Raw genomic sequence first — 7208 nt, forward strand, 5'->3', positions numbered from 1 at the left:
GAACCTTTTGAATGTGAACATTCCATCACACTTATGGTACGTTCGTTTTTAACAGCCAGTGCGGCACTAGAGTTTCAGTTCCAAGATGGCGGCAAAACTCGGGTGGAACTAGCGCGAGTTTCTTAAAAAAACACTTTGACAGCTCTGAGTGCGGCACTCAGTGCGGAATTAGCCCTCAAACGAACGTACCATTACACTATTGGTACGTTTGATTGAGGACTAGTTCCGTGTACGTGCCGGTTGTTGCGTTTGAAACGGAATACGTGAACGATTCGAATTGAATTCCGTTTCAAAATTCCGATTGAGTTGACTGGGCATTAGGGTGACAATAAAAAAAAATACATCAGGGATACCCTCTGATTCGATTCCTTAGGCAAAAATGTGCAAATTTTGAGCCAAATCGGTTAAGGTTAAGGGGTCGCTTTTTACCGTTGAAGTTTATATGGGGAAAATCGCAAAAATGTATGCAGAAAAACATCGTTTTAATAGTTTTCTGCAAGCTTCCCATGCGCCACTGCCAACGCACACCGCAGGTTTGGTTTTCTAGCTTCGGTACGTGCCTGAACCCATTTGTGTATTGGTATCTTGGTACATCGTACCAGCGCACCACGACACTCTCGGCTCGCCCCATCGGTTTTGTGTCTGGCACTCACCCATGGCATGAACACAGCGTGCCGTGGTACGTGTCGTGGTATTGAACGCGTTTTGTACCGCCAGCGCGTACCACGGCACGTACCTCGGCTCGTAACGAGTGAAGCACCTTGGCTCATATACCGGGTTCATGCCATGGGTGAGTGCCAGACACAAAACCGACGCGGCAAACCGAGAGTGTCGTGGTGCGCTGGTACGATGAACCAAAATACCCCCGGTTCGTGTGAGTCGGGTACGGGTGTAAACCGAACAAAGCAGGCGCAAAGCATACCCGAGGTGCGAGTGAACCGCGTGTACCGCACGGTGCAGGGAAGCTTGGTGGCGTTTTTATTTTTTTACTAGAAAAATCATCAAAAATCAGGATCAACTCGGATCTTCTTGCACCCTTCGACAAAGTTGCAGGAAATTAAATTTCCTACAAGAATCTCACACTTGGACAATTTTGGGCAAGACCTGCGCCACCTGCTGCCAAAATCCTGAAGCGATGTTTTTCCCCATACATTTTTGCGATTTTTTCCATATAAACTTAAACGATAAAAAGCGACCGCTTAGCCTTAACCAATTTGACTCAAAATTGGCACAGTAACTTATTATTGCCGAAAGAATCGATCCAGGGGGTATCTCTTCAGATTTTCCAAAATTTTCATTTTTTCTTGTCACCCTACTGGGCATCAGTGCCACACTGGCCAGGTATGTAGATTAGTAAGGTATGTTGGGTTTCCAGCTGTCAAAATAGTTACACGGAGAAAAAAAAGTTCCCAAAATCGTGTACAAGCGTTCATGAAAATGCCCAGTAAGAAATACGTGGCCGATCGGGTCTGATCATAAGAACGACGATCAGACCTACCTGATTTTGAGACACGCATCAGACCCGAATCAAGGTATTTTGCACCCGAAACGTCAACCTGTCAAGGTTGTTCGAACATCGCAAGAGGCCTACATGCGGGGCCGATGTAAGAACGACGTAAAGGTGGAAAATCGGACGCGCATCAACCTCTCTTTTTAGGTTCTTCTTCTTCTTTTTCTGTCATCTGTCAAACTCATAATTTGTTTTGATTGAAACAATAAGTTTATTTTTCGCGTTTTTTCACTTTATTCGACAAAAATATACATTTTTCAATTCTTGAAGGAATTTAGTTTTACTTTTGCTGCCTCTGGTGTTGGAACCAAAAAAATGGAAGCGACTTGTTAAGTTCGCCGGATTGGAGTGGGTTCGTTTCGCCGGTATCGGGGCAACCGGTCAGCAGCAGGATGTCCACCATATTGACCATCGGACGGACAGGAACTAGACGATGGGGAGGTTGAACTTTCTGGAACGCTTCAACACCGGAATGAGTAGTGTTGAAAACTTGTTGACGACCAAACTTGGAATACAGTGCAAATGTGGTAGCAAGCCGCCTTCCGGCGGTTCACCGACCTTGGCCATATTCTCGCGCACTTCCTTCACATTGTTGGCTAGCCTGGCGGTGCTACTTCTTGCCAAACTTGAAGCTCATCTTTTGTTCCTGCGTTTACAGGCGTTCGCAAGTATACACTGTGGTTCTGGCGCGCGGATGTGACCAGTTTTACAGATTCTGGGCGTTTCCGGACTCCAACTTGCGAATCTCGACGCAGTTTTGTGGTGCTCCCGGTCACCACCAGCTGTTCGATTTCCACTACACCAGTTCCGTTGTTTTGGACTTAACGGAAGTGTTCCTTCGGCGAATCTATCGGAACCGGTGATCTTTATTGGGACTTGATGACCTTGGACCAGGCTTTGTTTGAAAAGTTCATGAGCCTTCCAAGCGGGATTACGTTGCGTGGTCCGGTCCGGTCACTAGACGGTGGTGTCCAGAAAATGGTCTCCAGCGGCCACTGGCCAAGCGCTCCAGGATCGTGTCGTTTCTACTAATGGCAGCTGCCGGAGATGGTCCGATGGGTATGTTTCGGTAATGAACTTGTCAACACTGATGAACGTGGACATTTTGACCGGGTTGCTCTGTCCCTCCCCCACGGGCTTTAAATCTTTTACTTTCTCCGGCCACCGACGATGCGCGGGGGTACAACTGTGGTAGATAATGGTACTGGTGCTTGTGAAATTGGCGGTGAACTTGTGCCGGTGCGTATTATGTCACTTAAAGGGCCAAAGAGAAGAATCTGTCTGAAAATATAAAAGAAAGTTTGTTGCACTGGAATTAGAAAATATGTATCAAAAAAAACTTACCAGAACCATACATTTTGATCTTAAAATTGTCATCCCATGACATTCTACGGAAGTAAGGCAGGGAAGTCGTTACCGCTGGCCAAGGTTGACGAGTTGGCAGCCCACCGGTTGATCTGTAATAGGTTCCGGGTCTTCTTTGAAATTCTGAAAGAAACCATTTCCTAAATTTCCCAAACAATCGAGCTGTTCGAACTCCTTACCGTTCCCGTTCCTCCGGTGACATTCGCAGCATGCCATGCCACTCGTGCATGAGCGGAATTTTGGTCGTATCAACCGGTTGTTTTTCGTTCAAGTCGTCGTTTGCTGCCTCTGATGCGGGAACTAAAAAGAGCTGCCGGTGAAGATGCGTTTAGGCTTCCCGACCCCGGCCGTGGCCATGTTCCCGCGCACGTTCTCTACAATGTTGGTCGGCGAGCGACGGTTTGATGACTTTCTTCAGCTGGTGCTGGACTTATTTGGGGGTGTTACACGCGGGTGAGTACCATCCTCTACGTAACAATTGAGTTACTGGAGTTTTCATCTTCTTCGTTCCCGTCGGCGACTACAGAGCCGTGACCGTCATTAAAGCCTGTTCCGAGGACATTTGTAGAGCCATGGCCGTTCTAGGTGTGAATTCCGGATTGCGCCAAGCATCCACAACGGAAATGAACCTATTTGAAGACAAAAAAAAGTTTATTTTACTGCGGGATATTGTAAATGCAACTTACATACCAGAATCTTTCGTTTAAACCGGCCACTGTGGGCGAGCTGAAGACCGTTAAGCTGGAAATTGCGACGGCACGGACGGCACCGGTTCAGCCAGCAGCTGCACTTGCACTGTTCTTGCTGGCATTTGCTTCTTCGGAAGTACCACGCTGATCAGGCCACTTCTACGTCCGGAAGCGTGGTTTCAAGCGCACGACATCGTTGCAGTCGAAACGAATCTTTCCTAACCGACAAGGTTGCGGGGCAATCATATCGGTACACACCTTGGTGTCGATGCAGCTGATTCTGGTCCGAGTAAGATCGAACAAGCAATTAAGCTTGGAGTCGTGATGTTCTAGAAAAAGAGAGGAAAAGAATGCAGTTATGATTAATTCTTTAAATTAATTTGAACTTGTTCTCTCAAAATACAAACTTACCTAAGAATCTGTATTGTCATGTTCCGGTTATTGAATTTGTCTCGATGTCTCGATTTGACCAGCTCAAGTCACCGACTAAGACCATTTTGTCGCACACGTCTCGCAGATTTTTGGCCAGCGAGATTTGACGACCTTCCGTGGTCCGTGGTCAGTTTTTCGATGGCTAACGCTTTTCCGCAACTTTTGCGCGCTTCCGGGCACCAAGTTCAGTGGCTGATGTTGGCCACCGCCGCTTCGCTTAGTGTCGCCGGATTGCGGCTGGAAGTGAATTTCCAGGAACGTGGAACGGCCCCTGTTGCTCTAGATGAGGGTGCCAACCGTCTGTCGGGTCTGGTGCGTGCAGCGACTTTATGAGGAAACTTGTAGAGTTAAGATCCTGCCTCGTGCCGGTTCCGGACGGCATCAGCCTAATAAATGAGGAAAAAAGAACACTGAGATAAGCAAATGTAATGTTTTGCTTCAAAAACCAACTCACCTGTTGAAAATGTTGTTCGTGGACACGATTAGGTAAACTAAACTGTTCCGCGTTCCGATTGCCCACCAGAAATTTAGACAGCGCTAGGTTTGGATCTCCTGTAGCAGATTCATCTTCGTGGACGGATTCAAGTTCATTGAGCTCGTTGCACCTGTTGATTTTCTTTAACGTCACCGATTCCGCTGCGAACTTCCGAAGTTTTGGTGGTGGTCCCGTTATCGCTCTTGGACTCACGACCCAAACGAATTAGCACCGTTCTCTGCAGGTTGGCCACGCCGGAACATTTCGCAGCCGGAAAATTCACCCATGGCTTACTGGAACTGATGGCAGCTGCCGGAACAGGAACCGTCCAATGGGGATTATGGTGGTTAGCTTGGCGTCACTGATTAACGTGGACATGTCGACCAGGTCCGGTGCGGCTCGTAGGGCTGGTTCATGTCGTCCCCGTTTTGTTCTGGGGTCGTGATTGCTGGGTCCGTGTCCATCCGGGAGTCACAACTTGCCGGCAGGTTCCGGTCAACGATGCAGGGACGGACTTGTCTGCTTTAGCAGGAGATTGGCACGGCTTGAAGCAGAAGAACTTAAATTAAACAAACAAACTAAGAAATAAAATGATTACCTAGCTCACCAAACTAAGAATTTGCCAAGAGCACGCGACTTGAAAAAACTTTTCCAAAAACAAGATGGTTGTTTGGCAGTTTGACAGTTCTTCCGAATTTTCGCAATCGCGAAAGAGTGAGATAGCCTGCTCAGCGAAACATCGATGAAAATACAAATCATGCCTTCTCTTTCACACTAACGTACAGCCCAGATCGAAAGTCCGTAAACCCACGACCCAGATCGAAAGTCCGTAAACCCACGATGTTTTGTAAGGCAACGATGTTTTTCGATCAGTTCGATGAACTGGTATGCTGCGCGTTAGAGTGAAAGAGAGAGCAAGCTTTTGATTTTAACCGAAATTTCGCAAAGCATGCTATCTCGCTCTTTCATGTTTGCGAATTTTTCGTCAGTTCTGTCAAACGAAAAAAACATGGCGTGCACGTTGGCTCTGTCGCGAAAGAGTGCTTTGTGGTCGGCTTTTCCGGGATTGTTCCGGGTTGTTTGTCAAATCGGCAGGCCAAGAAACGCTCCCAGATTGTCACCTTGTTGATCGAGAGTAGATTTGAAAGGTAACTTATATTTTTTACTTTGCTTTATTTGTTTAGATTTGCTACAAGCTTTTACTAAAAAATTGCATTTTCAGGCCGGACGACGCGTGCTGGCCGTCGATTATTGTGTCCTCAAGTTGAACCCCGCCGGGACGCGGTCTTTGGCACGATTGGCTTGATTCTTGTGCACTTTCGCTACACCCTTTTTGTCGCGATCAACGGCGGAAACCTCCTCCAGGCTCATTCACCGCCTGAACCCGCACCCGCCAACTCCGGAACATAACCAAGGCAGCGGAACTGACTGCAAAAACCAGCGCAGTTGAAGTCAAAGTCGCTGATTGTGTTCCACCGCTAGCCTGAATGCACCCGTCGAAAAGCTGCAAAGGATGACATAACCTTTGTGTAAGCTTAGTCTCTAATATCAGTGGGATTTCTTTCATTTTTATTCCTTTAGCACAGAACGACACCATTTTCACTCCAAAATATATATTCTAAGATTTTTCTTAATCTTATTTTAACGTTTTCACTATGCTTCTAAGATATGCCCCGTGGCATTTTGGTTGGATCTGTGCATCGTAGCACTTACACCGAAATAATCAACTCCAACTCCCAACTGCAACTCTCTCCTAATTTCAACTCCCTCCTAATTTCAACTACCACTCTCAACTCTCTCCTAATTTCAACTACCCCATTTCAACTGCCCTGATTCTAAATCTAACTTAGGCTTTTATACTCCGAAGCGTTTTTAGTCAAGACGCATGCGCAATATTCATCTCTACGGGAGTAGCTCAGCCACGTGCGTTTTGACTACACCGCGTTGATCTTGAAATCTTTCTGCTCGAAAATTCTCAGCAGGGATTCTGGCAGAGTTCATGACACTTCTGTTTTCGCTTTGTGCTTTTCCTTCCATCCTCCTACTGTGTTTATTTATATCTTAACCTACGTGCTCCTAGAAATATGACACTTGACTCGTGTCAACATGTGTTAATGAGTGCATCTGAAGATGTTGCACTTCGTCTGATTGTAAAGACCAATGTACTTCTGACAAATTCTTCCCTGTTGGTCGAACTAAAAATCTAAATTTATATTCTGATTAACTGAGGGTCGCTACACCTTTGTCTAACTGATCACGCCTGTGCGCCGGAACATGAGTGCAAACCCGCGATTTAGTTGACCGAGAAGAGCTTAAAATTTGGTGAGAAAGAAGGTCGTCAATTTGTCGGCCGCTGGTCAACATTGGGCTGGACGTGCGTGAGAACATGCCACTGTTGTTCTTGGAGAATCAACAACGGTAAAGAGCTCAAGCAGTTCGAAACTTCAGGACAATTTAGGGATTTATCGGCCGGCTCATCAGCCCTGAACAACAATAACGACTCCAGAACAAACCGCACGGATAACAGCGCAGAATTATCAGCATCTTCATTCCTCCACGACGGAGTTTTCGACGTCCTTGCAGATGCATCTGCTGCAGGAAGTACAGCACATGGCGCTGTGAAAATCGCCGGAACGCAAACTCGAGCGTGCTCACAAACAACGATTCCAACAGACTGTTCCGGATCCGGTCCGCACTCCAGCACTCCAGGAACAAACTGCTCCCGATCGAAGGATCC

General features: G+C 46.9%; 1 long non-coding RNA gene across 2 annotated transcripts; it reads right to left on the reverse strand.

Annotated features, from left to right (window-relative positions):
- Window positions 1-1074: 1074 nt before the first annotated feature.
- Window positions 1075-6846, reverse strand: LOC128093773 (uncharacterized). Of its 2 annotated transcripts, none has more exons than XR_008212728.1 (7): window positions 6712-6846; window positions 4451-5994; window positions 3976-4382; window positions 3566-3893; window positions 3055-3504; window positions 2855-2998; window positions 1075-2787 (listed from the first exon to the last, which is right to left on the reverse strand). It is a non-coding gene; the product is annotated as an uncharacterized LOC128093773 (long non-coding RNA). The 2 variants fall into 2 exon arrangements; XR_008212727.1 differs by having other exon boundaries at window positions 1076-2791.
- Window positions 6847-7208: the final 362 nt, after the last annotated feature.

The sequence above is a fragment of the Culex pipiens genome, unplaced genomic scaffold (assembly GCF_016801865.2).
Source record: "Culex pipiens pallens isolate TS unplaced genomic scaffold, TS_CPP_V2 Cpp_Un0063, whole genome shotgun sequence".
NCBI classification, from domain to species: domain Eukaryota; kingdom Metazoa; phylum Arthropoda; class Insecta; order Diptera; family Culicidae; genus Culex; species Culex pipiens.